This window comes from Callorhinus ursinus, unplaced genomic scaffold (assembly GCF_003265705.2).
Source record: "Callorhinus ursinus isolate GAN/ISIS: 27379988/994484 unplaced genomic scaffold, GSC_fseal_2.0 scaffold91, whole genome shotgun sequence".
Classification (NCBI taxonomy): domain Eukaryota; kingdom Metazoa; phylum Chordata; class Mammalia; order Carnivora; family Otariidae; genus Callorhinus; species Callorhinus ursinus.
The window spans coordinates 2,696,294-2,724,211 of record NW_027397153.1 but is presented as its reverse complement, the minus strand read 5'-3'; the positions used below and the strand labels follow the sequence as shown (position 1 = coordinate 2,724,211).

At 43.4% G+C, this 27,918-nt stretch overlaps 1 pseudogene; it reads right to left on the bottom strand.

The window, feature by feature from the left end:
• Positions 1-14,640: 14,640 nt before the first annotated feature.
• On the bottom strand, positions 14,641-15,636 carry LOC112817797 (glyceraldehyde-3-phosphate dehydrogenase-like; annotated as a pseudogene).
• Positions 15,637-27,918: the final 12,282 nt, after the last annotated feature.

The window sequence follows — 27,918 nt, the reverse complement described above, 5'->3', positions numbered from 1 at the left end:
TACGATCATAATTTGCTATTCTTCCTCTTTACTCATAAATATCTACCATATGTCCTGCCTTAAATTAGGTGCTAGGAATACAAAGAAAAACCAGATGATCATCCCTGCCCTCAAAGGGCTCAGAGCAGTGTCGAAGATAATGTACCTATGGCAAACGCAGTTATCAGCTGTAAGGCCCAAGAACAGAAATACCCTATGAGAAGTATAAACAATGTGTTAGAGAAATGTAAAGTTTTTTGAGTGAGGAGTCCTGCCTGGGCTTCATAAAGGGAGCATTTCAGCTGGACCTGGAAGGATTTATAGCCTTTTGCAGAGATGATAAGGGTAATGAATGCCAGCTGAGGGACCAGCAAGAGAGAAAGCCTGAGACTGGGAAAGCAGAGGGGCTGTCACAGAATCGGTAAACAGCACACTCTGATTGAAGGAGAAGTACAACACAAGACTAGTGAGATAGGAGAGTGTAGAAGTAGGTGAGGAGGCTCGCAACGAGTTCGGTTGTGGAAGAGAAAGTGTGCTAGAACAACAGAGGGGGTACACAAAGACACAAAAGAGATCTCAGCTGATGTTGGGCACTGGAGGTAGTGGTGAAGCCAGTTGAGGGGGTCTGTGTGCCGGGATCAGTCTCTCTGGGGCTAACCACAGGGGAAAATGGCACAGCTAAAATGACAGATCAAAGTGCCTGGCTGGCTCAGTCGGTAGAGCATGCAACGCTTGATCTCGGGGGTTGGGAGTTCAAGCCCCATGCTGGGCATCGAGCTTACTCAAAAAAATTAAAAATAAAATATAATAAAGTTATAGGTCAAAGAGGCAAGGGATCTTGGAACAGCAGCAGGGACATGGCTGAAATAGCCAATTCAGGGGTCCAAGCTGCTTTAGGTGGCGAATGAAATCTGAACTAAGCGGTGGTCTGAGAGAATAGCAAAGGGATGGGCTACTGCTGGGAGTCCAAGGCCTTGTGCATATTCAGTACAAGTGAGATCGTAGGAGCTCTGAAAAAACAAAAGGTTTGGATTTCAGTCTGAGCACCTGAAGATGGAACATTTCTAAGTGATAATGACATTTAGGGTGTGGGATTGCTTATGCATAAATCAAGTATAGTGGAGATCAAGTTTCTGAAAGTTGAAGGTGTTATAAATTTGCCTAGGTTGAATAAGATTTGAAAGATAAGGGTTGCATAAATCAATTAGGCAAGAAAGAGTTAATGCAACTTCCCAAAGGGCAAATTCTTAGTAAGTAATTTGTGCATGAGTGAATCTTGACTTAATTGCTTTATTCCTATTTTAGGGATATATCAGATATAGAACTTTCAAAGACATGCAATTGTCAGCTATGTCTTACTTTTTTGTAAAACGTAGCTCAGGATATTCCTGAGTATAATAGAATGTGGGGCACCTGGGTGGCTCAGTCGTTAAGCATCTGCCTTCGGCTCGGGTCATGGTCCCGGGGTTCTGGGGTCGAGCCCCGCATTGGGCTCGCTGCTCAGCGGGAAGCCTGCTTCTCCCTCTCCCACTCCCCCTGCTATTGTTCCTTCTCTCACTTTGTCTCCCTCTGTCAAATAAATAAATAGAATCTTTAAAAATAAATAAAATATAATAGAATGTAAATTACAGATTGTACCTTAACTGTACTGCTTTCTTGGAATTTCTAATCCAGGTGATTTGGGGAGGGGTTAATCTGCTCCCAGTGAGCTACAAGAGTTTAAGCAGCTCATGTAATAAACACCATCACTGAACCATTAGAGCCGCAATCACTAGGGAATTATTATTTATTTGGCTTGGTAGTTGATGATAGTAACATGTTATTTACTACCTAGAATAGCAAACATCTTAATTAATAATATTCTGTTCCACCCAAATAGAGTACAGGCATTTATTTTAAGCAGGCCCCAAGCCCAGTGTGGAGCCCAACTCAGGGCTTGAACTCAGGACCCTGAGCTGAGATCAAGAGTCCAACACTGAGGGGCACCTGGGTGGCTCAGTCGTTAAGCAACTGCCTTCAGCTCAGGTCATGATCCCAGGGTCCTGGGATAGAGCCCCACACTGGGCTCCTTGCTCAGCAGGAAGCCTGCTTCTCCCTCTCCTACTCCCCCTGCTTATGTTCCTGCTCTCGTGGTCTCTCTGTCAAATAAATAAATAAAATCTTAAAAAAAAAAAAGAGTCCAGAGTCCAGTGCTGAACTGCCTGAGCTACCCAGGTGCCCCAATTATAGGCATTTTTTATCTATAATGTTCCCAGTAGGACTAAATTGATTGGAGAAACTTTTCTCAAATGATTGACACTTTGGGTGAGTTGTTTATCACTTGACATTACCAGGAGTTTAGGGAAAGAAACACTCAGTCTAACTTTTATAATTACATTAATTGAACATGACTCAACAGCATGGATTACTCATACTGTCATAACCCTAAAGTAAAGTTTCTGGCAGTATCCAAAAGACTGAGGCAAATGTAGACAAATAGCTTGAGTTTTAAAAGATTCCATGAAGTCATCAAATATCTATTGTGGGTTTCTCAAGGTTTCTCAGATATAGCGGTGTGACTTACCATAAATTGAAATAATTAAGGTCTCTTTGATGTTGGCAGCATGTTAGGGGTGGTCTTTGCAAAAATACAAACTGTGTTTTCACAGTGTTTCCTCTCCCATAACATAAAAGAAGCCTTCCTTTCAAAATGTAGCCATTTTTAGGGGCTTCTAAGGCAGCCGAAGACAACCAAGGCCACCTAGGCCTCCATCTCCCAATGTTTCCTCCAAAAACAACAACAAAAAAGGACAAGAAGGAAAAAAACCTACACAAAAACCAATTAAAGGGAAAAGACAGGAAATAGCAACTGGGCCTAAGATGGACCCCAAAAACTGGGACAAAGCATAAATCCATCCTCAGTCTGAAAATTACTAAAAAAAAAAAGTATCTGAGCATAGATGATAGGGAGAGGACTTTAAGTACATGCAATCTGAAGGAGCACTCTCCAAAACCCATAGCTTCTAAGAGAGAGAAAAATAAAAGCAAGGGAAAAGCACCTATTGGCAATTGGTTTGTGAAGTGGCAAAGAAGCAAAAGAGAAAAATTTAGGGTCATGCAAGACAAGAGACCCATAAAATCACAGAAAACACAACCTCCCTGCACCAACCGAAACAAATCTACTAAAGTATCTGGACTTTGCTATACTGACAGAAGAGTGTGTCATTAAACTAGAAATCTTGTAAACTGCACACCACCACAAAAAGGAACGAGAAGATGATAAGCTGGTCCATACAGAATTTTGCAAAAAACTTTAAAATTAAATGAATATATATCAACTGAGATAGCCCGAACCCCATAAAAGCAATCATGAAGCAAAAAAATTTGGGGGCACCTGGGTGGCTCAGTGGTTAAGTATCTGCCTTCGGATCAGGTCATGATCTCGGGGTCCTGGGATCGAGCCCCATGTCGGACTCTGCGCTCAGTGGGAAGCCTGCTTCTCCCTCTCCCTCTGCCCCTTCCACTGCTCATGCTCTCTCTCTCTCTCTCTCTCTCTCAAATAAAAGAGCATAAGCAGGGGGAGCAGCAGGCAGAGGGAGAAGCAGGCTCCCTGCTGAGACCCCAGCGGGATCATGACCTGAGCCAAAGGCAGATGCTTAACCACTGAACCACCCAGGCACCCCTTAAAAAATATATTAATGCAAGATAATATTCCAGGTGGAATTAAATAGACACGAATGAGCAGGTGGTGACATTTAAAAAAAATACCTTGAATCAGAAATTCAAAAGGTAAAAACAGAAATGGACAAAATACAGGAAGAAATGAAAAGAGCTGATTGAACTCAGGAAAAAAATGGAAGAACAAAGTTATTTTATAAATGAAGAATAAATTACAAGGTGCCCAAGTGAGAACAGACCTTAGTAAAGTTTAATAAGGGGCACTGAAGAATATTAAGGGGCAGGAAAACAAACAACAGAATGAAAATGTGATAGGAAAGTAAAACAGGGCAGAGAAGATAATGGAACTAGAAGCCAAGCCAAGAAGGAATGACATCGTTGCAGTCCCAGTGAAACGATGATCAACAGAATAAATTATAATCCAAAAAATTTTTCCAGAAATAGAAAAAAACCTATGTCTACATATCCACTGAAAATGCACAATCGGAGCACCTGGGTGGCTCAGTTGGTTGAGCATCTGCCTTTGGCTCAGGTCACGATCTCAGGGTCCTATGATCAAGCCCCACATCGGGCTCCCTGCGCAGTGGGGAGTCTGCTTCTCCCTCTGCCTTTGCCTCTCTCCCCCTTCCTCCCCACCTGTACACTCTCTCTCATGCTCTCTCTGAAATAATTAAGTGAAATATTAAAAAAAAAGAGAAAATGCACAATCAACTCCAAAATACAGTCTTTCATCTATTAGATTTCAAAGATAAAGATAAAAATCTTGGGGTGCCTGGGTGGTTCAGTCAGTAGGCGTCTGCCTTCGGCTCAGGTCGTGATCCCAGGGTCCTGGGATCGAGCCCCGCATCGGGCTCCCTGCTCGGCAGGAAGCCTGCTTCTCCCTCTCCCACTCCCCCTGCTTGTGTTCGCTCTCTCGCTGAGTCTCTCTCTGTCAAATAAATAAAGTAAATCTTTAAAGAAAAAAAAAGATAGGGCACCTGGGTGGCTCAGTTGGTTGAGCAACTGCCTTCGGCTCGGGTCATGATCCTGGAGTCCCGGGACCGAGTCCCGCGTCGTGCTTCCTGCTCAGCGGGGAGTCTGCTTCTCCCTCTGACCCTCTTCCCTCTCGTGCTTTCTATCTCTCATTCTCTCTCTCTCTCTCTCAAATAAATAAATAAAATCTTTAAAAAAATAAAATAAAAAAATAAAAAAAAGATAAAATCTTAAAGGCCTCCAGGTAAAAAGATCGAATACCATATAAAGGTGAAAAAATTGGACTGATATCAGACATTCAAAAACAATATAATAAAAACAAAATTAAAAACCCCAATATATAAGCAAGGCAAAAATGGAAGAGCATTTATAAATATTCATTGAAAGGAAAAATGAACCAAGGATTTTATATCCAACAAAGCTGCCTTCAAGTATCAAGGCTATGAACACACACACACACACACACACACACAGTTTTCAACATATAAAAACTTAGGGAATTCTGTACCCATGAGCCCTTTTTCAGGAATCTACTAGAACAAATGTTGGCAAATTATGCTCATGGACCACATCCAACCTCTCCCATTTTGTATTGGGATGGAGCTAAGAATGGTTTCTGCATTTTTAAATGGCTAAAAGAAAATCAAGAGAATAACAATAATTCACAGCCTGTGAAAATTATAAGCAAGTCAAATTTCAGTGTTTACAGATAAGAGGTTTATGGAAATACAGCTTCACTCAGTTGTTTACTGTCTACAGTAGCTTTCAGGCTACAACAGCAGAGCTGAGTAATGTGGCAGAGACCATATGATGTGCAAAGCCTAATATATTCATTATCTGGCCTCCTAGAAAAAAAGTTTGCCAACTCCTGTACTGGAAGATAAGCTTCTTCCAACCAAGAGATACCTGCACAACTTCGGCAAAATGACTGACGGTAGAGCATTTTGGTACATAGATAAGTAAGTGGATGGAAGCATGGATGGATGGTATAGATATAAAGAACAAAACAAATTTGGGATGAAGAAAGTGAAAGACTCATGTATAAATGTCATGTTTTGACAAAGTAAAAGCAATGCAACCAATAAATTGGATAAGGGAAAGTGAAAGAGCAAACCAGAATAAGGAATAGGTGGATGTTATGATACTAACCAAAAAATGATAAACCAGACCCTAAACAAGAAAACAAGAGACTGTGTATTTTAAAAGGTATAAATACTGGAGTGCCTGGCTGGCTCAGTCAGAAGAGCATGTAACTCTTGATCTCAGGGTCTTGAGTTCAAGCCCCATTTTGGGTGTAGAGATTACTTAAAAAAAAATCTTTTTTGAAACAAAGTAAGTACAAATACCAAGGTAACCACTAGAACAAAAATGCAAACTCTCCTAAATACCTAAAATATGTATGTTAAATTAAAGAGCAAAGGATACACATCTTATAAAGGAACATTGCAAATAAAATACACATGATCATAAAAGATTGTGACAGAATATAAAATAGACATGTATTTCAAAAAATTAAATGGCAATGGGCTTTCCTTGATTAGTAAAAGAAAACAATTTTCAATTTCACACACACAGCAAAAGCCAACTCTCTTGTATATAAGAGACACACCTCAAACAGTGATTCAAAAAGGCTAAAATATAAAGACGGGACAAAGCTATACCAGACAAATGGAAACAGGAATAATGGAAATAGAAAAATAGAAACAGAAAAAGAGGGGCGCCTGGGTGGCTCAGTTGTTAAGCGCCTGCCTTCGGCCCAGGTCATGATCCCAGGGTCCTGCTGGCGGGAGGCCTGCTTCTCCCTCTCCCCCTGCTTGTGTTCCCTCTCTCACTGTCTGTCTGTCAAATAAATAAATAAAATCTCTAAAAAAAAAAAAAAAAACAGAAAGAGAGCAGATATCCTGGTATTACCAAAGTAAAATTCAAGTCTCAAAGCAAAAGAAGGACAATTTTTATATTAAAGGCCACTATGCAAAATGATACATTTAAGAATATTTATTACTGGGAGCGCCTGGGTGGCACAGATGGTTAAGCGTCCGACTCTTGATTTCAGCTCAGGTCATGGTCTCAGAGTCCTGAGATCGAGCCTGGTGTCCGGCTCCACAATGAGCACGGAGCCTGCTTAAGATCCTCTCTCTCTTTCTTTCTCCCTCTCTCTCTGCCCCTCCCTCTCCCTCTAAAAAAAATTAATAATTAAAAAAGAATATTCATTACCAAATAATAATACCAACATCCTTAATGAAGTAAAAACTATAGAAGTTGCAAGAGACAGAAAACACGGTAAGAATATTCCGCTCACTATGAGTCAGATCAAGTGGACAAAAAAATAAGTAGGAAAAAAGAACACCTAAACAGCAAAAGCAACAAGGTAGAAGTTATGAATATATGTAAAGCTCTAAACTCTGATCATACAGAACATGACTTTTCAATTGTGCATGGCATATTCACAAAAACTGATCACAGATTAAGTTGCAAGAAAACATCAATAAATTTCACAAAGGAGAAGTATTACAAACAACCCTCTCTGATCATAAAGCAGTTAAACTACAAATTACTAACAAAAACGAAAAGTATTCCTATTTGTCATGCAAAAAAAACCCCTGATATTTGCAATCCTTCCACCATTAGCCAATACAGTAAGAACAATAACAACAAAATCACAGGCACTTGCAATATGCCAGGCATAGGGATTGAGAAATAATCAGCTATGTTCCTTGCCCTCAAGATTATTTAGTCTAGCTGAAGTTTAAAAGAAAGAGGGACACCTGGCTGGCTCAGTTCGTGGAACCCAGGGTTGTGGGTTCAAGCCCCATGTGGGGTGTAGAGATTACTTAAATAAAAATTTAAAAAAAATTTTTGTTAAAAAAACAAAAGGAAAATAAAGATAAACAATTACCATACAATACAGTGAAGCTTAAACAACAAGTGTAAGATGCTGTAGTTTCTTTCTCTTCAGCAGCAGGTACTCTGCGGATATAATCTCTTTTTTGTATAATTTTTTTTAAGATTTTATTTATTTGAGAAAGAGAGAGAGAGCGAGAGAGCACAAGCAGGGCCAGGGGCAGAGGGAGAAGCAGACTCCCCACTGAGCCAGGAGCCAGACATGGGGCTGGATCCCAGGACGCTGAGATCATGATCTAAGCCGAAGGCAGATGCTTAAGCACTGAGCCACCCAGGCGCCCCTAGATATAATCTCTTTATGAATATCCCTATTTTTAGGAAATAAACACTTTATATTTAGCAGAAAGGGGCCATGAAACGTACAACTGCCTCTCAAGTGGTTCAGAAAGATTTAGAATAGATGATGAACATTGAGAAGTAAAATGTAAAATACAAAATTGAAATCTGGGTAAAAGGTATAGTTTGAAATCATTTCCAAAGAAAAAGTTTAAAAATAAAAAAAAAACAGGGGTGCCTGGGTGGCTCAGTCGGTCAAGCATCTGTCTTCGCTGGGGTCATGATCTCAGGGTTCTGGGATCGATAAGGCTCTTTGCTCAGCGGGGAGCCTGCTTCTCTCTCTCCTCCCCACTTGTGCTCTCTCTCGCTATCTCTGTCTCTCAAATAAATAAATAAAATCTTAAAATATAAAAGCAATCACCTCTATAGCAAGGCATTCCCTCCATTAAAATTAGTATCTGTGATATTAAAGAGAGAAAAATATCTCAAGATTTTCAGTTTTTAATTTATCTCCATATGGTTCAGTCCGCTTGAATCTTCCCTATGTTTTATTCTTCCTTACAATGTTGCATACGTTGTTAAAATACCTGTTTTTAGGGGGCCTGCCTGGGTGGCTCATGTTGGTTAAGCGACTGCCTTCGGCTCGGGTCATGATCCTGGAGTCCCGGGATCGAGTCCCACATCGGGCTCCCTGCTCAGCGGGGAGGCCGCTTCTCCCTCTGACCCTCCCCCCCCCCCTCCTCCTCTCGCTATCTCATTCTCTCTCTCAAATAAATAGATAAAATATTTAAAAAAAATACCTGTTTTTAGACCTTGCCCAAATATTGGCAAATAATTCCTTTCTGTTACTTTCAAACTCTCTATTTTCGCTATTTTGAACTTTTGTTTAAGCTAATATTCCACAATACAAACTCAAACTCTTTGAAATTTAGAAATTACGTGGTTCACCCTTCTAAAAACAAAACCCGTGTCCTCGAAGAGCTTAATTTTTGAGGTGGAAGGACAGGGGAGTAGAGTCTATGGAAAACAGAATCATCGTAGTTTCTACGGAAATCAGGTGCTGAGTTCGAGAGGGCTGTGGAGCTAGCTAGCTCTATTTTGACAGAAATAATGTCAGAAAAAATGTAAAAACAAACGAACGGCATTCGCTCATAAAGCAGCATAGCGGGCTTATGAAGAAAATAAAAGTTTTTTTTTTACTTACCCAGAACAAACTTCTCCCCGAACGTAGCCAGGACTGCTAGAGTTCCCCAAGACCAACGGTCCCATCAGGAAGATCAACAGTCTCCTCAAGAGAAACAGGGATCTCGTCAGGAGGACCAACGGTCGATCGACTTTTTCCTTCTCAGTTCTACGCACGAAAGATCCCAGCCCACTTCGGAGCTCAGATCCGGTCACGTGGCTGAGTCTCCACCAATGAAATGTGGAGGGATGAGAACCACTTCCGGATGGAGCCCCACACCCTCCTTCATGTTTAGGCTATAGGAGGGCTTGTCTTGTTTCAAAAGTAAAGAACAGAGTGTACCCGTTCTCTTGCACTGCAGGGCTTAAAGAGAATGAGCTGGCTCCTCATGAGATGTCATGTAACATTTTCTCTTCCCTCAGAGGCAAGTGCAAATTCTGAGGTCCAAGAGGCTTGCAGAGCCCCGTGGTGGAGACCTCTGCGTGGAACTGTGAGATGTGCAACAAATCAATATCATTTCTTAATCCTCCTCACCTCCCCCACTGAATACACCTGAGCGTAGTTTTGAAGATTAAGTGACACCACTGCCTGGTACATATTGTTACAGAAGTGGTTACTATTATTCCTTGTTTGGAAGAGATTTTCTCAGCTTCAAAGACATTTGCTAGCTGTATAATTCAAGGACAATTCTATGGCTAATTTCAAGCTACCTTTCTTGTGCTTTATGAAAATGGAGAAAGCCCATTTAGCAAATGTTTCCTAATGCATACCAAATACATGCACACATATGTATATTTGTATACAATTATCCCCTAATATATATCAAAGAGTCATCTAGGTTCAGAGGACGGAAAATAGAACAAGATCTATAAGGTCCCCGCCTTCATGGTACTTATATTCTGGTATGGTGCAAGGTTGTAAACATAAAAACAAATAATTACAGAGAATAAAATAATACATGATCTGCCTAATATTGGACAAAGAACATCTCATTATTGAATTTTCTACAAAATCAGTTAGGGAATGGTGGGGATTGGGGTAAGCCCCACCCAAAGCTGAACTGAGGGGGGAAGTGTGGTCCCTTAAAGTAAAATTCAGGGGTCTGTAATATGCTGAATTGCAAAACGGTCCCCAAGTTCCTGCTCCTGATATGCACTCACTCTGTCATTTTCTCCCCTTGAGTGTGGGCAGGGCCTGTGAAAATGATGTGACATCACTCTTGTGATTATGTTATATGACAGAGATGAAAGGAGTTTTCAGATGTAAGTAAGGTCCCTAATCTGTTGATAATAAGTCACTCAAAAGGGAGAATATACTTGGTGGGCCTGACCTAATCAGGTGAGCCCTTTTAAAAAGGAGCTAGGCCTTCCTTAAAGTCAGAGTCTCCAAAGAGCAGAGATGTTCTCTTCTACCCTCGAAGAAACCAACCAGCAGGTTATAAACTGCCTACAGAGGGGGGAAACCACTAGGAGCCAAGGTCCTCTGTCCTACTCCAGCAAGGAAGTAAATTCTGCTAACAACCTAAATGAGTTTGGAAGAGACCCCCAAGCTCCAGATTAGCATACTGCCTAGTGGACACACATAACCGCAGCCTTATGAGCCCCTGAGCAAAAGATGTAGTTCAAACTGCTGACCCATGGAAACTGTGAGGTGATAAACATGTATTGCTTTAAGCTGCTAAATGTGAAGTAATTTCTTATGCAAAAAATAGAAAATGTAATCTGAAATATCAGACACATCCTCCAAGCTCCTCGCCTGTTGTAGGTGTTCTGGGTGGCTGCCTAAAGGAGCTGATATCTAAGCTGAGACATAAGATGAGAAGCAGTTATCTAGGCAAAGAGGAGTATAAGTGTGCCAGGAAGAGAGAAGTCTCATCCTCACCTGAAATATCATAAAATGCTTTTCAAAAAAGCTGAGACTTACCATATTGGCCACAAAGGAAAAGAAAACCCCTCCCTCCACCATTACAGGTTCTTTGGCAGAACATCTGACTGAGAGTGCCCCAGAGCACATTTCCTTGACACCACCAGCTTTTAGGATTTTTGCAGAGGACCATGAAATAATTCATCACCAACAGAAGTTTAAAAACAGTTCATTCAGTGGGGAGAGAAAAAGAAATTTTTTTCACCTAGCTTGGAGACGCAACAACTAGATGATTGAACTCCTTTCCTAAGGAAGAAACCAGCTGACACTTTAATTGAGAGAAGCAGTATTTGCTATTCACTTCTACCCCTAAAGAAGAAAAAGTTTCAATTTTACACTTGATATATTCCCTCTGAGTGGGGAGACATTTCATCACCTCACTTCATGTTGTGATTTAATTTCATTTCTCCTAAATTAATTAAATGGTATCTACCTCCTCCCTCAGTGTGTAGTGAGGGGAGGTTTTAGCTTGACCTCTTGATACCTAAGGTCAAAGGACCAGAATCTGGAAATGGACTCTGTAGCTTTTTAAAAATATTTATTTATTTATTTATTTTAGAGAGAGAGAAAGAGCGGGGGTGGGGAGGCAGAGGGAGAGAGAGAGAATCTTAAGCAGACTCCATGCTGAGCATGGAGCCACAGGTGGGACTTGACCTCATGACCATGAGATCATGACCTGAGCTGACACCAAGAGTTGGATGCTTAACCGACTGAGCCACCCAGGTGCCCCATTCTTTTTTGTTTTTTGTTTGTTTGTTTGTTTTTTTACTAGAGAGAGGGGGGGGTCAGATGGAGAGGGAGAGAGAGAATCATAAGGAGGCTCCACGCCCAGTGTGGAGTCTGACTTGGGGCTTGATCCCACAACACTGAGACCACGACCTGAGCCGAAATCAACAGTTGGTTGCCTGACTGCCTGAGCCACCCAGATGCCCCTGTAGCTTATTTTTTTATATATATTTATTATTATTGAGTTATAGTTCACATACCATTAAATTTCCCATTTTGAAGTGTCCAAGACAGTGGTGTTCAGTCTATTTCCTACGTCATATAACCATCACTACTGTCTAATTCTAGAACTTCCTACAACCCCACCGCCCCAAGAAAACCTGTACCAATTAGCAGTCAATCCTTATTCTTTTTTAAAAGATTTTATTTAATTATTTGAGAGAGAGAGAGTGAGAGAGAGAGCACGAGTGGGGTGAGGGGCAGAGGGAGAAGCAGACTCCCTGCTGAGCAGGGAGCTCAGTGTGGGGCTGGATCCCGGGACCCCGGGATCATGACCTGAGCCAAAGACAGACACTTCACCGACTGAGCCGCCCACGTGCCCCTCAATCCCAATTCTTAATCCCCCGTCTCTACTTTCTCTATTACCTGGCAACCATTCTTAAGCTTTCTGTCTGTATGGATTTGCTTTTCTGGATATTTCATACAAATGGAATTAATATTACCCTTTTGTTTCTGACTTATTTCACTTAGCATAATGTTTTCAAGGTTCATCTATGCTGCAGCATGTATCAGTAGTTCACTCCTTATTATGGCTGAATAATATTCCATTCTGTAGATCCACCATTTTTGTTTATCCTTTCATCCATTGATGGACATCTGTGGTGTTTTCATTTTTGTTGGCTATCATGGATAATGCTGCTATGAACATTTGTGAACGTGTTTTTGCATGAAAATATATTTTCTGTTATCTTGGGTATATATCTGGGAGTTTCTTTGCTGGGTCATATCATAATTGTGTGTCTAACATTTTGATTGAGCTGCCAAACTATTTTCCACATGGGCTGTACCATTTTACATTCTCACCAGCAATGTATGAGGGTTCCAGTTTCTCCTCATCTTTGCCAGTACTTGTTATTTTCCAGTTTCTTTTTTTTATTAACTGTCCTGGTAGGTGTTTTCTTTGGCTTATTGGCCATTTCCATACCTTCTTCGGAGCAATGTCCACTCAGATCCTTTGCCCAAGTTCTAATTGGGTTGTTTACCTTTTTGTTGATGAGTTATAGGAGTTTTTTTGTTGTTGTTTTGTTTTTAGATTTTACTTATTTATTTGAGAGAGAAAGAATGAGAGACAGAGAGCATGAGAAGGAGGAGAATCGGAGGGAGAAGCAGGCTCCCTGCCTAGCAGGGAGCCTGATGCAGGACTCGATCCTGGGACTCCAGGATCATGATCTGAGCTGAAGGCAGTTGATTAACCAACTGAGCCACCCAGGCGCCCCTAGTTATAGGAGTTTTTTATATATTCTGGCTATTAACCTCCTATCACATATATGAGTTGCAAATATTTCTCCCATTTGTGGGTTGTCTTTTCACTCTCTTGCTAGTGTTCTTCAATGCACAAAAGTTTTTATTTATTTTTATTTTTTAAGATTTTATTTATTTATTTGAGAGAGAGAGAGCATAAGCAGAGGGAGAAGCAGGCTCCCCACTGAGCAAGGAGCCCGATGCGGGACTCGATCCCAGGACCCTGGGGTCATGACCTGAGCCGAAGGCAAGACACTAAACCGATACAGTCACCCAGGCATCCCTTCAGTGCACAAAAGTTTTTAATTTTATCAAGTCTAATGTACTAATTTTTCTTTTGTTGTCTGTGATTTTGGTGTCAAATTCAGGAAACCATTGCCAAATCCAAAGTCATTCAGATTTACCCCTATGTTTACATCTAAAAGTTTTATAATTTTAGCTCTTACATTTACGTTTTGGATCCTTTTTTTTTAATCAGGTAGGCTCTAAGACCAACGTGGGGCTTGAACTCATGACCCCGAGATCAAGAGTTGCATCTCTACCCACTGAGCCAGTCAGGTGCCCCAGTTCTTGGTCTATCTTTAATTAATTTTTGATTATAGTGTGAGGTAGGGGACCAAACCCATTCTCTTGCATATGGATATCTAATTGTTCCTGTGTCATTTCTTTTTTTTTCTTTTATGTGATTTTTATTTTATTTTATTTTATTTTATTATGTGATGTTAATCACCATACATTACATCATTAGTTTTTGATGCAGTGTTCCATGATTTATTGTTTGCGTATAACACCCAGTGCTCCATGCAGAACGTGCCCTCTTTTTTTTTATTTTTTTTATTTTAAGATTTTTTATTTATTTATTAGAGAGAGAATGGTAGAGAGAGAGCATGAGAGGGAAGGAGGTCAGAGGGAGAGGCAGACTCCCCGCCGAGCAGGGAGCCCGATGCGGGACTCGATCCCGGGACTCCAGGATCATGACCCGAGCCGAAGGCAGTCGCCCAACCAACTGAGCCACCCAGGCACCCAGAACGTGCCCTCTTTAATACCCATCACCAGGCTAACCCATCCCCCACTCCCTCCCCTCTAGAACTCTCAGTTTGTTTCTTGAAAAGACTATTTCCTTCCCCATAGGATGATCTTCTTGATTACTATAGTTTCGTGGCAAGTTTTGAAATTGGGAAGTTTGAGTCTTCCAACTTTGCTCTTTTTTGGTGACCCTGGGTCCTTTGCATTTCCATGTGAATTGTAGGATCAGCTTGCCTATACCTTCTCTCTCTCTCTCTCTTTTTCTGGCTGGGTACAGTATACTTTGTTGGTGGTACATGACAAGGTAGGGCTCCCCAAACCCCTCCCCTTCTTTAGGGGGTCTGGGATGGAAACTGTGTAGAGGTTGGGAGATTCTCAGTGAGTTGGGGGATGATCAGCTGGGGCAAGGACTCCCCAGCAGCTGAGGTCCTCTCTCTTCCTTTTGCTCTCACTGGGGCTAGGGCTCCAGGGGGCTCTTATTCCTTGGAGGCCATGTGGACCACAAGGTCCACCACCTGGTTACTATAGCCAAATTCATTGTCATACCAGAAAATGAGCTTGACAAAGTGGTCATTGAGGGCAATGCCAGCCCCAGCACCGAAGGTGAGAGTGACTGTCACTTTTAAAGTCACGGGACACAACCTGTTCCTCAGTGTAGCCCAGGATGCACTTGAGGGGGGCCCTCTGATGCGTGCCTCACCACCTTTTCGATATCATCGATATCACTGCATTTGGCAGGTTTCTCCCAGTGGCAGGTCAGATCCATGACTGACAAGTTGTGGGTGGGGACAGAGAAGGCCATGCCAGTGAGCTTCCCTTCAGCTCAGGGATGACCTTGCTTATAATCTTGTCTCCGCCAGTGGGTCCCTGGATGATGTTCTGGGCAGCTCCTCGGCCATCATGCCACAGCTTCCCAGAAGGGCCATCCATGGTATTCTAGGTGGCAGTGATGTCATGGACTGTGGTCATGAGTCCCTCCGTGATGCTGAAGTTGTCATGGATGACCTTGGAGAGCGGCCAAGCAGTGGGTGCTGCAGGAGGCACTGCTGACAATCTCGAGGGAATTGGCATACTTCTCATGGTTCACACCCATCACAAACATGGGGGCATCAGCAGAAGGGGCAGAGATAATGACCCCCTTGACCCCACCCTTCAAGCGAGCCCCAGACTTCTCCATGGTGGTGAAGACCGTAGTGGACTCCAGAACATACTCAGCACCAGCCTCACCCCATTTGATGTTGGCAGGATCTCGCTTCTGGAAGATGGAGATGGGCTTTCCATTTCCCGTTCTCAGCCTTGACTGTGCCATTGAATTTGCTAAGGGTGGAGTCATACTGGAACATGTAGACCATGCAGTTGAGGTCAATAAAGGGGTCACTGATGGCGACAATATCCACTCTGCCAGAGTTAAAAGCAGCCCTGGTGACCAGGTGCCCAGTACTGACAGATCCATGTACTCTGACCTTCACCATCCTGTCTCAGGGACGTGGCTGGGACTGCACCAGAGGATGGGGCTGTCTGTCAAACGGGGAGGAGCAGAGAGCCTTGCCTGCAGCTTCTTGAAGTAAACTGAACTTACAGCCACAACCCCCAGTTCCTTGTCAGCAGTGCTTTTCATTTTTGAGAAGGCAGAAGTGAGGGCTGGAGCAGACCACAGGGCTACTGGTTCCAGGCCCTCAGGACTTCAGTGGGTCTGGGCAGCAGAGTTCACAAACGGAGCTGCAAGGCTCTGATGTGGCACTTCTCAAGCTATCAGGACTCATGCAGTGATCTGGTTGCAAAGCAGGTTCTGATTTAGTAGTCTGGGGGCCTTAAACTTTATTTCTTTTTTTTAAAGATTTTATTTATTTGAGAGAGAGAGGAAGAGAGAAGGGGGAGGAGCAGAGGGAGAGGGAGAGAGAGAGAATCTCCAGCAGCCTCCACACTGAGCACGAAGCCTGACATGGGTCCCCATCCTAGGACCCTGAGATCATGACCTGAGTGGAAACCAAGCATCAGACGCCCAACTGACTGAGCTGCCCGGGCACCCCTGAAACTTTCTAAGCAGCTCCTAAGTGACACCAATGCTGCTGGTCCCTGAACCGCGCTTTGAAAAACAAGGCACAGTTGCCCTTAGCTTCTATCCAGTAGTCCAAAGTAGGAAGCTGAGACCTCACTTGGATCTATCATTCAGACTGTTCTTTATACAAAAAAAAAAAAAAAAATGGGGGGGGAAGGACAAGAAAGCTAGGCCTCTTTGGGGGACGAAAGGGACTTAGCCAAGTCTACAGGACCAGGTAGAGGCAAACACTACAAATTCTGGTTTCAGACTCAATTAAGTTTTCATTTCCCCAACCTGTGGCTGCCTCCACTGTCAATCACCTTCCATTCTGCCCCAGAGCACCTGTCCTTCCCACCGTCTTGAGCCAATTTCTCCCTCTTTTGCAGCTTGCTTTTGGTGTATTTCCTTAAGATAAACATTAGAATTAAAAAGGAGCATTTGAATGTGTTGGGTGTTCACACAAGTTACTATCTGCATTTCCCTGCGACTATCTCTGGGCTCAGAAATGAGGGGAGAGACCATATGTATGTATGCAAAGTAGTTAAATTCCATCTTTTCCAAAACATACAAAATTATACATGCTATGTGAAGGCAGAACTCTAAATTTGTCCCCAAGATTCCCCTCACCCTCGTGGTGTATTTACACTTCCGGCATAACCCAGAGATTGTGATGATAGATTTCCTTCCTGTGAGTTTTGTTCTATCAACAGTGGATTTTAACACGGGTAAAATCTCTGAGTGGTCCTCACCTAATCACAGGAGCCCTTTAAATCTAAAGTCAGAGACAGAGAAGTCAGAGATTTGAAAAAAGACAGATTTGATACACTATTGCTTGCTGGCTCATCGGGCTCTCTGCTCAGCGGGAGGCCTGCTTCTCCCTCTGACACTCCCCCTGCTTGTGTTCCCTCTCTCGCTGTGTGTCTCTCTGTCAAATAAATAAAATCTTAAAAAAAAAAAAAAAAGGTGGAGGAGTCCACTTAGCAAGGAAAATGAGATCTTAGTCCAACAAGGACAAGGAATGAACTTCTGCCAGCAAGAACACAGCTGGACTTCTGACCTGCAGAACTGTGAGCTAATAAACAGATATTGTTTTAAGCCTCTGGGTTTGTGCTAATTTGATATATAGTGATAGAAATACTATGCTTTCTTGGTGACTGAACTGGGTTTCTATTTTGCCTTCACTGTCAGGAAACTCAGAGTCATATTTGAGGCAGAAATGTTAAAAGTTTTAGTGGTCGTTACAGTCTCTACATCTATTTCCAATGTTTTTCTCTGAGTCATGGCGTCCTGCATTTTTGTGTATTTTGCCTGATTTTCCTATTCTTGATTATGTTTAACATTCACTTTTATGTAATCTTTTTTTAGTCTCATTATAAAAGCAATATGTGCTCATTGTGGAAAATGTGGAAAATACAGTTAGGCCCAGGAAGAAAAAAAAAAAAATGAAGCATTAGCATTCTATCACTTCATCTGGAGAAAACAACTGTTAATGTTTTGATGTATTCTTTCCAGTCTTTTTCCCAATGCCCATATGTGTATTTTTACATAACGAGATCCTGCCGTATTATTGTTCATATTCTTATTGTAAGCTACCTCTAAACATCTGAGGAATAAACAAGATAGAAATTAACATGTATTCAGTGGTTTGAAGGTATTTTTAAAAATATTTTATTTTTAAGTAACGTCCACCCCCAACGTGGGACTCAAACTTACAACCCTGAGATCAAGAGTTACATACTCCACCACCTGAGCCAGCCAGGTGCCCCTGAAGGTCTTTTTTTTTTTTTTTTTAACATTTGGTTGGTTAGGTAAGCAGATCTCACCTTTTTGTTTCTTTCTTTCTGTTCCTCCTGTGACACTTGGTGTTCACCTATGTCGAGGGTCCCCAAGAGCACGCCCAGGTGCAATGATTTAGTAAGATGACTCACAGGACTCAGCATATATTCTTACTCACAGCTATGACTTACTACAGTGAAAAGATACCAAGCAAAGGGAAAAGTAGCACGGGTGCCAAGTCTGGAGGAAAGCTGGCACAGGTTGGCAAGGGTTCTCTCCCAGTGGAGTCACAGAGGATGCATGTAATTTCTCCAGCGTGAAATTGTGACAACACACAACATGTAAAGTACCGTCTACCAGGGAAGCTCATTAGAGACTCAGTATTCACAGTTTGTAACAGGCTAGTACTGTAGTCACCCTTTGCCTCGCATGTACAAGAATTCCAGACTCCCAGAAGGAAAGCAGATGTTCAGCCTCAACCATAGTGTTTATACAGTTTAGGTCCAGCCAATGGCAGATGCTGCAAGCAGCCCAAAGAGAGCAGTTTCAAGCCTGCTATGTTAAACCTTTCTTGCCCATTGCCTAAGTACCACATTCCCAAAGTCCTACTGCAGTTAGGTGTAATATTCAACGTCCTGGTTACATGTTCTCTCTCACATAGAGTATATCAGAAGGTGGGTGTCTTAGTTCCAGCTGCTGTAACCCATTACAGCAGAGTGGGCAGTTTAAGCAACACATGATTTCTCATGTTTCTGGAGGCTAGGAAGTCCAAGATCAAGGTGATGGGAGACCCAGTGTCTTGTAAAGGCCCCCTTCTTGGTTTGCAGATGGCCATTTTCTTCTTGTATCCTCACGTGGCGGAGAACATAGAGGAAGCAAGCTCTTCTCATGAGGGCACTGGTCCTATCATGAAGGCTCTATACTCGTGAACTAATTACTTCCAGAAGGCTCCAGTTCCCGATATCAACATGTTGGAAGTTAGGAGTTAAACATATGAAATCGGGGCGGGGGGAGACAAATATGCAGTCCATAACAATGGATGAGAATCACCTCTATGTATATATTTTTAAAGTCAATCCTGAGCAAATGTCTATGAAAGCCATTAATTAGGGTGGAGAAGGGCTGATTATGAAAGACCAATACCATGCCAATAACTGATCCTTTGGTGTCCCTTCTAGAGAGTCTGGGTCTGGAGGGCTACCTCTATTTCCCCAAGGTTTCTTTTTGCCTTTCCCAGCCCCACCAGACCCAAAATTCCTTAGCAGAGGCCAGGCGCAGAGCTTATGATGTGCTAGGTGGGTAGGATCAAGAGCCGTCTCGCAGAGCCTTGCACAAAGAGGAGCAGGCCATCATCTCAGAGGCCCTGTCCCCTTTTACCCAGGCCCATGTTGGGTAGCTTTTTCTGAGGTGCCAGAAGCCAAGGACTGCCTTCGTCTCTGCAGTTAGGTTTCTGTGATTTTGGTGGCTCCAAAAAATCAGTCTCTTGTATTGAAAATCTTCTTTTGGGGAGAGCTGACGGGGACAGACTACACACAGGTGTTCTTATTTTTTTCCTGGCACAGGAGTCGCTTTTACTCTGGGATTAAGGTGTGCCTTTGGGGAAAAAAGATCAAAACACAAAACCAAAAAAGCATGTGCCTTTGAAAGGAGAGGGGAGCCCCTAGACGATAGGGTGCCTTTGCGAGGGTACCTTGAATCAGTAAAAAGCCACCCTTCCTGGGCTTAGCAGTGCCAGGGGCACAGAGCTTGGGCACTATACAGTGCCCTTGGGCGGATTGGCAGAAAAATGCTCCCAGAGTAGCTCCGTGTCATTGTGCCAGACCTGGTGAGCAGCACTGGGGATGGATTTCAATGGCCACTCATTTGCTCTGCTGGGCACCTTTTGTGCTAACACAGTTGAGAACAAATAGGTATGCTGGGAAGGTTGGCAGATGCAGGGCATTATCTTCCTTTATCCCCTTATTTCAGAGGAATCAAAAAGCCCTGTCCTATAACTTGTCCTCCGAATCAGTTGAACAAGCCTTTGCCTCCACATGGGGTGTTTGGAGTCCGTCCTCACGACTGGAATAACGCAGAAGGCATGCTCAGTGCAGGGGAACAGCATGGATCCTCATTAGTTGATTTCATCGTGGAATCTATATAACTCATTGCTGAATCATTGTGCTCAAGGGTTCTCATAGCTACCTTTGAAATATGATGATTAATTAGCTTGAATGTTGCGACATGGAAAATAACATTTTAGGATGGAAAAGCTGTTTTATCTGTTACGATTATTGACATAATTTAAGAGGCTCCGTTTTGTCATCTATAAAAGGCAGGGTGAAAATACCTAGCTGCAGGTTTGTTCTGCAGGCCCAAGGAGAGGTCACGCAAGTCAACCAATGTCAGTGTCCCCTTCAACCCTCCCCCTTTTCTCCCCTACTTCCTCACGTTTACACAGATGATGAGATTACAAAGCACTTTCATTTCCAGGGCCTTGTCTGCTCCTCAACAGAATGAGGTCGAATAAAAAGCCTCAGCTTCCAGCAGGCCTGGATACACTTGCTCATACCTGAACATGGGTTTCAAACCCAATCTCAAAGATTCTTCTCTCTCCATTGTTCATATTGCAAATAGGACACGAGGAGGACCTTTTGGAAAAACCGAGCACATGCGAAAATCACATCGAGTGGCAACTGGGTCTGGTTTTTCTCTGGGTAAACAACATGGGACAAGGGAGCCTTTAACTGGATGAATCTAGCATGTTCTGTTGAGTTTCGTACACAAAGGAATCTGTACTATATGGCTTCTTACCTGCTGGCAGTCCTGCAACAGAGGGTCTAAAAATAGGGAACGTGGCGCAGAAAGAGAAATGTTAAATCATATTACCCAAAGCACTTAAGTTCTTATTCTTTAGCATTACAATCTTGTGAAAAAGTTTCCTTGTGTGCCAAATTTTGCAAAGTCAGAATACACGGCTGGGAATGAAACAAAAGCTGGCATGCTGAAAAGTTCTCCTCCTGAAAAATAATTGCCCGATTCCCCTTTTATGTTTTAAGTAAGATTCTTTGGGTTGCAACTAACTGGAACTGCTCCTCTAAACTCCCACAAAAGAGAACGGGGAATGTGATTGGTAAGAGGCTGAGGCATCTCATGGAGTCTGAGGGCAGGGGGATGGCTGGGCATCACAAAGCAGGCACCGGAAAGCACGTGGGAGACCCAGGCTTCTATCTGCTACTGTTTGAATTCTGCTTCTCTCGAGTTCCACTCACTGCCTTGGCATCCACATGCTGGAAGTTGGGTTACATGGTCTGATAGGCTACGGCTGTGGCTAGGAAGACTGGGGTTGGAAATACAACAAACTGTGCCAATAAGGGACACCTGGGTGGCTCAGTCAGTTAAGCGTCTGCCTTTGGCTCTGGTCATGATCTTGGGGTCCTGGAATTGAGCCCCACGTCGGGCTCCCCGCTTGTCAGGGAGTCTGCTTCTCCCTCTGCCCCTTCCCCTCGCTCATGCACTCTCTCTCCCCCCTCAAATAAATAAATAAAAAATCTTAAAAAAAATTGTGCCAATAAGATTCTCTCGGAGACCTACTGAGTTGCCCCATGAGCTGTTTGAACTAAGACCACGTGACATTGAGGGAAAACTCGCCAGCCTGCCTCCTTTTCTCTCGCGTGCTCATGCCATCTGTTCGTCTTCGCTTCTGTTTGCACAGCCTGACGTGGCCCATCCAGACCTCCCGCACGTATGTGTCTCCAGTCCAGGCCACTGGCAGAGACTGGCCGGTGTCTCTCGATCCCCACTGCAACTTCTAGGGAAAGAGAGAGACCGGGTTGTTGTGAGGATCAAAAGAGTTAATGTAGCCCACTGCCTGGCCCCAAAGAAGCACACTGTATGTATTAGCTATTCTTCAAAATCTTCCTGGGGGCTTCTCTGCCCAGTCTGTGTTCCATTAGCCTTGCTCCCTTGGCCCCAGCTAGAATAAATCACTTCTGCCCCACTCCTGCTGTTGAACCCTGCATGTATGTTTCTGTTTTGATTGTGGGTGTTCCGTATTATAGCACAGTTATTTATTGGCATGCCTGCCTCTCATTGTAGACTGTAAGCTCCTTGGGGACCGGAGCTATGCGCTTCTCCCTTTGAAGCCATTTATGGAGATGAGGTGTCCTGCTGTGCCTAAGTGCTCTGGAAATGCTTGCCGAACTGAAGGTGAGACCTGGCTACCATGCCTTGTTGACTTCCAACCAGCAAATTAGAAGGCAGACTTCCAAATTAGAGATTATCTCTGAGCAATTAATTAATGTGGGTCAGATGTGTCCTGGGTCATTTTTGTGGCTCACCATTAGAGGAGGATTTTATTCAAGATGGACTTCATAGGAAGAGTTACTCTGAGTCAAGCCTCTTCTGGCTCTGCAAGGGGACTTTGGAGTGGGAACGTTGGGGTCAAATGCCTTTGGTGTATACACCGTGTATATCTAGTGATACACACAGAAGCATCTCCACAGTGATCTGGGTCCCAGTGCTGGTGACACAGAGGTTGCTAGGTCCTCAGCCTCCATCCTTGTTTCTGGTGTCTTTTCCTTGTACTCCCTATTCCCTTTGCCTACTTCTGCCGCCAGCCCTCATAATCCTTTGTCCTTCCCCTGCCACCCAGCCACCATTCCCCGTACCCTCTCACATGCCTCTTTGGCACTGGGGTCTGTTTATTGTAGGTGTATGGGTATCTATTTCCAGTGGTTCTGGTTTTATGATGTACAGGCCTTCAAAGCACACTGGCACCTTTTCCTAAGATTGATGTAGACACAAGTCCACATAAATTAATGTTCTCATCTCAACTCATTTGCCTGGAGGGAGTAAATTCGTACGGAAAGCAGAACAAAGGAGGGGCTAGGAAGAACTGGCAGAAAGGGGAGTTAAGGAGTATCTTTTTCCGTTTTTAAATGCAGACAACCCAGGAAGATAAAGAAATTTTTTTTTTATCAATTCCAGTGAATAAATGAAAAAAGGAGGCAGCGTAGAGAAGTCATTTGCTAATAAGGGACACGGGTAGGTTGTAAAACCTGGAGTTTCTCATCCCTACTCCACAATGTCTTTCAAATATGCTGCAGCCTCTTTAAAAATAAGATAACCTCCTCCACACCATGCCACCACTAGGTCTTAATAATTTAGAACAGGGGTCAGCAAACCACGGCCTGAATGCCAAATCCAGCAAGCCACCTCTTTTGGTATTGCCTATGAGCTAAGAATTTTTTTTTTTACATTTTTTAATGGTTAAACAATTGGAAGAATAATATTTCATGGCACAGGAAAATTATGACATTGAAATTTTTATGCTTATAGTTTTAATGAGACACAGCTATGACTTTTTTTTTTCTTTTTGACAGAGAGAGACACAGCGAGAGAGGGAACACAAGCAGGGGGAGTGGGAGAGGGAGAAGCAGGCTTCCCGCCGAGCACGGAGCCCGATGCGGGGTTTCGATCCCAGGACCCCGGGACCATGACCTGAGCCCAGAGCAATCGCTCAACGCCTGAGCCACCCAGGCGCCCCTGTGCCCACTCGTTTGCGTGTTGTTTATGGTTGCTTTGATGCTACAATGGCACGGTTACAGGGCTGGGACAGAGACAGTATGGCCCCGCAAAGGCTGAGAATACAGAAGCCTCCCTTATCCGAGATTTTGCTTTGGGACCTTTCAGTTTCTCAGTCAACCGTGGTCCGATGCCAGGTGATCCTTCTGCAGCGTCAGAAGGTCGACAGTAGCCTGACGCTGCGTCACGACGCCTACGTCATTCACCTCTCTGCGTCTCCTCCCGTGGGCATTTTGTCATCTCGCATCATCACAAGAAGGGTGAGTACAGTAACATATTTTGAGAGAGACCACATTCACATAGCTTTTATTACAATATAATTGTTCTATTTTATTATTATTGTTGTTAATCTCTTATTGTGCTTAATTTATAAACTTACCACAGGTCTGTATATATAGGAAAAAACAGTCTATATAGGGCTTAGTACTATCCGTGGTTTCAGGCATCCACTGGGGGTCTACTGCAAGGGATCCCGCGCGGATGGTGGTGGAGGCGGGACTGGTGTATTTACAATCTGACTCCTCGCAGAAATACTTTTCTGACCGTTGATTTAGGTCCCAAAGTATTACCTAAGTGCTGACCTATGCACCATGTTGGAAATGTAGAATATTAGGCACCTTCCAGACCTATGGACTCAGCAGCTGCGTTTTAATAAAGCACACCCCCCCGAGCCCCCATGGTTCATAGGCATATTAAAACTTCAGAGGCTCAGGCTTGGAAGGCAATTGATGAAGGCTTTTCCTTATTCCACAAGCAGTGTCTGTTACTGAAAAGGGAAGGAGCCTTAAGGCCAGACAGGTATGAATTTTAAATTGTTTTCCACTGCTGCGTGGCTTCAGCTTCCTCACCTGTAAAGTGAGGATCAGCATGTGTTTCTCATAAATTTGTTTTGGATTGGATGGTGTATTCGTCTCCTAGGGCCACCCGAACGAATTACCACAAGCTAGATGGCCGAAAACACCAGGAATTTCTTTTTTCACAGACCTAGAGGCCAGAAGTCCGAAATCATGGTGTTGGCAGGACCCTGCTCCCTCTGCAGGCTCGAGTGGGAAGACTTCCTTCCGCCTTCCCGCTTCCGGTGGTCCCAAATGTTCCTTGGCTTTGGCCGCATGACTTCAATTCCTGCCTCTGTCCGCCTTCCCACGGCTTTCCTCTCCTCTCCTTTCAGGGCTTACAGTCACTGAATCAGGAGATCACCCTAATTCCAGTTTCATATCATCTTGAGATCCTTAATCAATTACATCTGCAAAGACCTTATTTTAAAATCAGGTCACATTCTGACGTTCTGGATGGGCAGTGAATTTGGGAGGGGGTGGCTACTAGTCAACCCACCACAGATGACATCAATATATGTCAAATGTCTGGTGCGTTGTGAGCCCTTAGCATATGTATCCTCTACCTTCTATTCAAATGACTCAAGGGCTCAGAATTGAGTGGGGGAGTTGTTATAGGAATCTCAAGCTAGATCTTCCCCATTTTGACAGAGGGGCGTCTCCTCAATTGGACACACAGAAGATGCTTTCATGACCTGTGTCCTGGAGCCAAACTGGTTATTTTTTCCTCTCTACACTTGGAAGCAAAAATTCTTTCAAGCGAAGGAACTCATGCAAGAAGCCACAGGCGAGAAGAGCCTCCCAGCGCAGCTGTGGTAGGTACTGGAAGGTCTCATTGTCTCCTCTCTCTGCGGCTGCTCTGCCTGCCTCGAGAAGGGATTCATATTCTCAGTGAGATTCCTGTAGGCCATGGCTTTCTGGTGCACCCCTGAAGGAGAGCTTTTCCTTTACCCCAAAACCCATGTATATCTCAAGAGAAGGCAAGACAAATACTACAGTTCAACTTTCTCATGAGCAAACCTTGACAGGTGTTAGTTTGGGGGTGAATCAAATTTGGGCTCTCCTAGCTAATGTCGTCCTTGGCAATTTTCAGATCGGCCAGGTAGTGGGACCAGCTATTCAGCCAATTCTACCACCCCATTTCTTATTGCTTTTGTATGGATATCAGCAACATCTCCTTTCTGAAGTTCTGGATTACACTGAACTCTTGTATTGCACCATCATAGAGATCTGGTCTCTTCCGTATTAATGATGCAGTTAGCCACCAGTAGTGTGCATTACGGCTTTGTGAATTTCCTGTAAACAGTCTCCCTCAGAGAAGATATGTGGAAATCCCCTTGGTACCCAGCAACCAAGCGCTGTAATTCTCAAGGCAGTACCTGTCTTGGAGCTGAAACAAATCAATAGCTAAATGTGACTGCAGCTAGATTACTAACTCAAACTTCTGGTCTCCAAGGGAGAAGGAGGCGCAACCTTTAATACCGAGGAGCCTGCTGAACCAAGAGTGGGAGCTGTATTATTGGTAAGAAGAAATCTGCTAGGAAGGAGATCCTAGTTTTGGAGAACGTTTTTGTATTTTTCAAATTTATCTTTTTTTAAAAAGCATTGTTTGGCACTTATTTTCTGATCCTGTTTTAGAAATTGGTAAAGGGTATTGAATCATAGCCATCACAACTCTTTGTTCCGCATGTAGCCGTTTAAAGAGAATATACTTTATTTTCCTGCTGCAGAATTTGGAGGAGCGAGGTATGTTGCTCCCAAAATAGGAAGATTGCCTTTAAAGAATTAAACTTTAAGCTCCACATACACTGTATTAAAGCAAAGTCACCTTAAAGCGAAGATTCTCAGCTTTGGCTGCATATTAGAATCACCTGGGGAGCTCTTAAAAAAATACTGATGCCCCAGGCTGGCTACCAGACATTCTTATTTAATTGGGCCAGGGTGGGGCCCAGGTGTTTTATTAAGAGCTCCCCAAAGGATTCTACAGCGCCGGTCGAGATTGCGAATTGCCTTAAAGAGACACAATAGATTTTTTTTTTTTAAAGATTTTATTTATTTATTTGACAGAGAGAGACACAGCGAAAGAGGGAACACAAGCAGGGGGAGTGGGAGAGGGAGAAGCAGGCTTCCTGCCGCACAGGGAGCCCAATGTGGGGCTCGATCCCAGGACCCTGGGATCATGACCTGAGCCGAAGGCAGATGCTTAAGGACTGAGCCACCCAGGCGCCCCGAGACAATAGATTTTAAGGTTTCAGGATTTTGCTCACACTGAATGCTGCTAAAGTAAGAATGTGTCATGCATAAGATGGGGGAAGGGTAGGGTTAGCTAAGGAAACTGGAGAAAACTTGTCGTTGAGCCCTTCTCTGATCACTGGTTTAAAATCCACCCCCCCCCCACCACCAAATCTCTATCTCCCTTCCCTGCTTTGTCTCCCTTTATGTGATTGTCCATCTGAAATATAAGCTCCATGAGAATAGTTTGGTTTGGGACCTGTTTTGTTCACACTTGTATGCCTAATGCCTATTAGGGAGAGCCTAGTACAAGGTGGACACTTAAATATGTTGAATGAATGGGCAAATGCATAAATAAATGAAAGCAATGTCAGAAGCAAGTTTTCCCTCTTTCTTTAGCAAGCAGTTCCTACCGTGAAAGCCATACGAAAGGTTATCTTTAGCTGACTCCATAAAACATCACAAAGTACTCATTTGATTAAGGCTTGAATTCAAATATATGTTTGCCAAAGGAGAGAAAGAATATGCTGTCCTTAAAATGATCTAGGTCCTGTGACAGTAGTAAGTCTCCCTGTATATTAAATTAACATTCAGATTATACTTTGAATTATAGGTATATATACCTATAGGGAGAAAAGGAGGGAAAGGAAGTAGTGCCAACCATTTGATTCCTGTGACACGTTTTTCATTGTACATTAATAAATTAGCATTTGGGTTTTATACATTATTCTCGTGAGCTTGATTAACACAAGTGCAACTCTTGAGCCGTGGGCGGATTCACCTCTGCCCTCCCCATGTGACTCGTTCAGGTTTCTGAGTCTTCAGTGCCAAGTGTTAGACCTTGGACCAGAGCAAATCCACCAAGGTTGTGAGCATAACCCTGTGAAGCCATTTCCACCTCCACTTAGAAGACACTTAACATTTCAAAATTCATACCACGTTTTAATAAACACAAAAATCAATGTCCTTGATTGTGACTTCACATTTCTAAATACCTGGGTGAAGATCACTTCATAGTGTGCTTTCTCAGACGACACAAACTGGCCCCTTTCCCACCCTCATGCCCACCCCCAGTGATGCGGGTTTGTCCACTTGGGTGAAAATCACGGCTGTGATAGAGAACCTTCCTCCAGCACCCTGGCAGGGTTGACGAGTCCTCTGGCCTTTGGCTGTGACAGGCAGGTCCTCGGGATAGTGGGCCAACGTCTGCACCTTCAGTACCAGTAGTTCTGTGCATCACTGTAAGCTGCTGGAACCGGGGATCCTTTTCAGAATAGACTGATTTGAAGGCTGCTCTCATTCCTCCT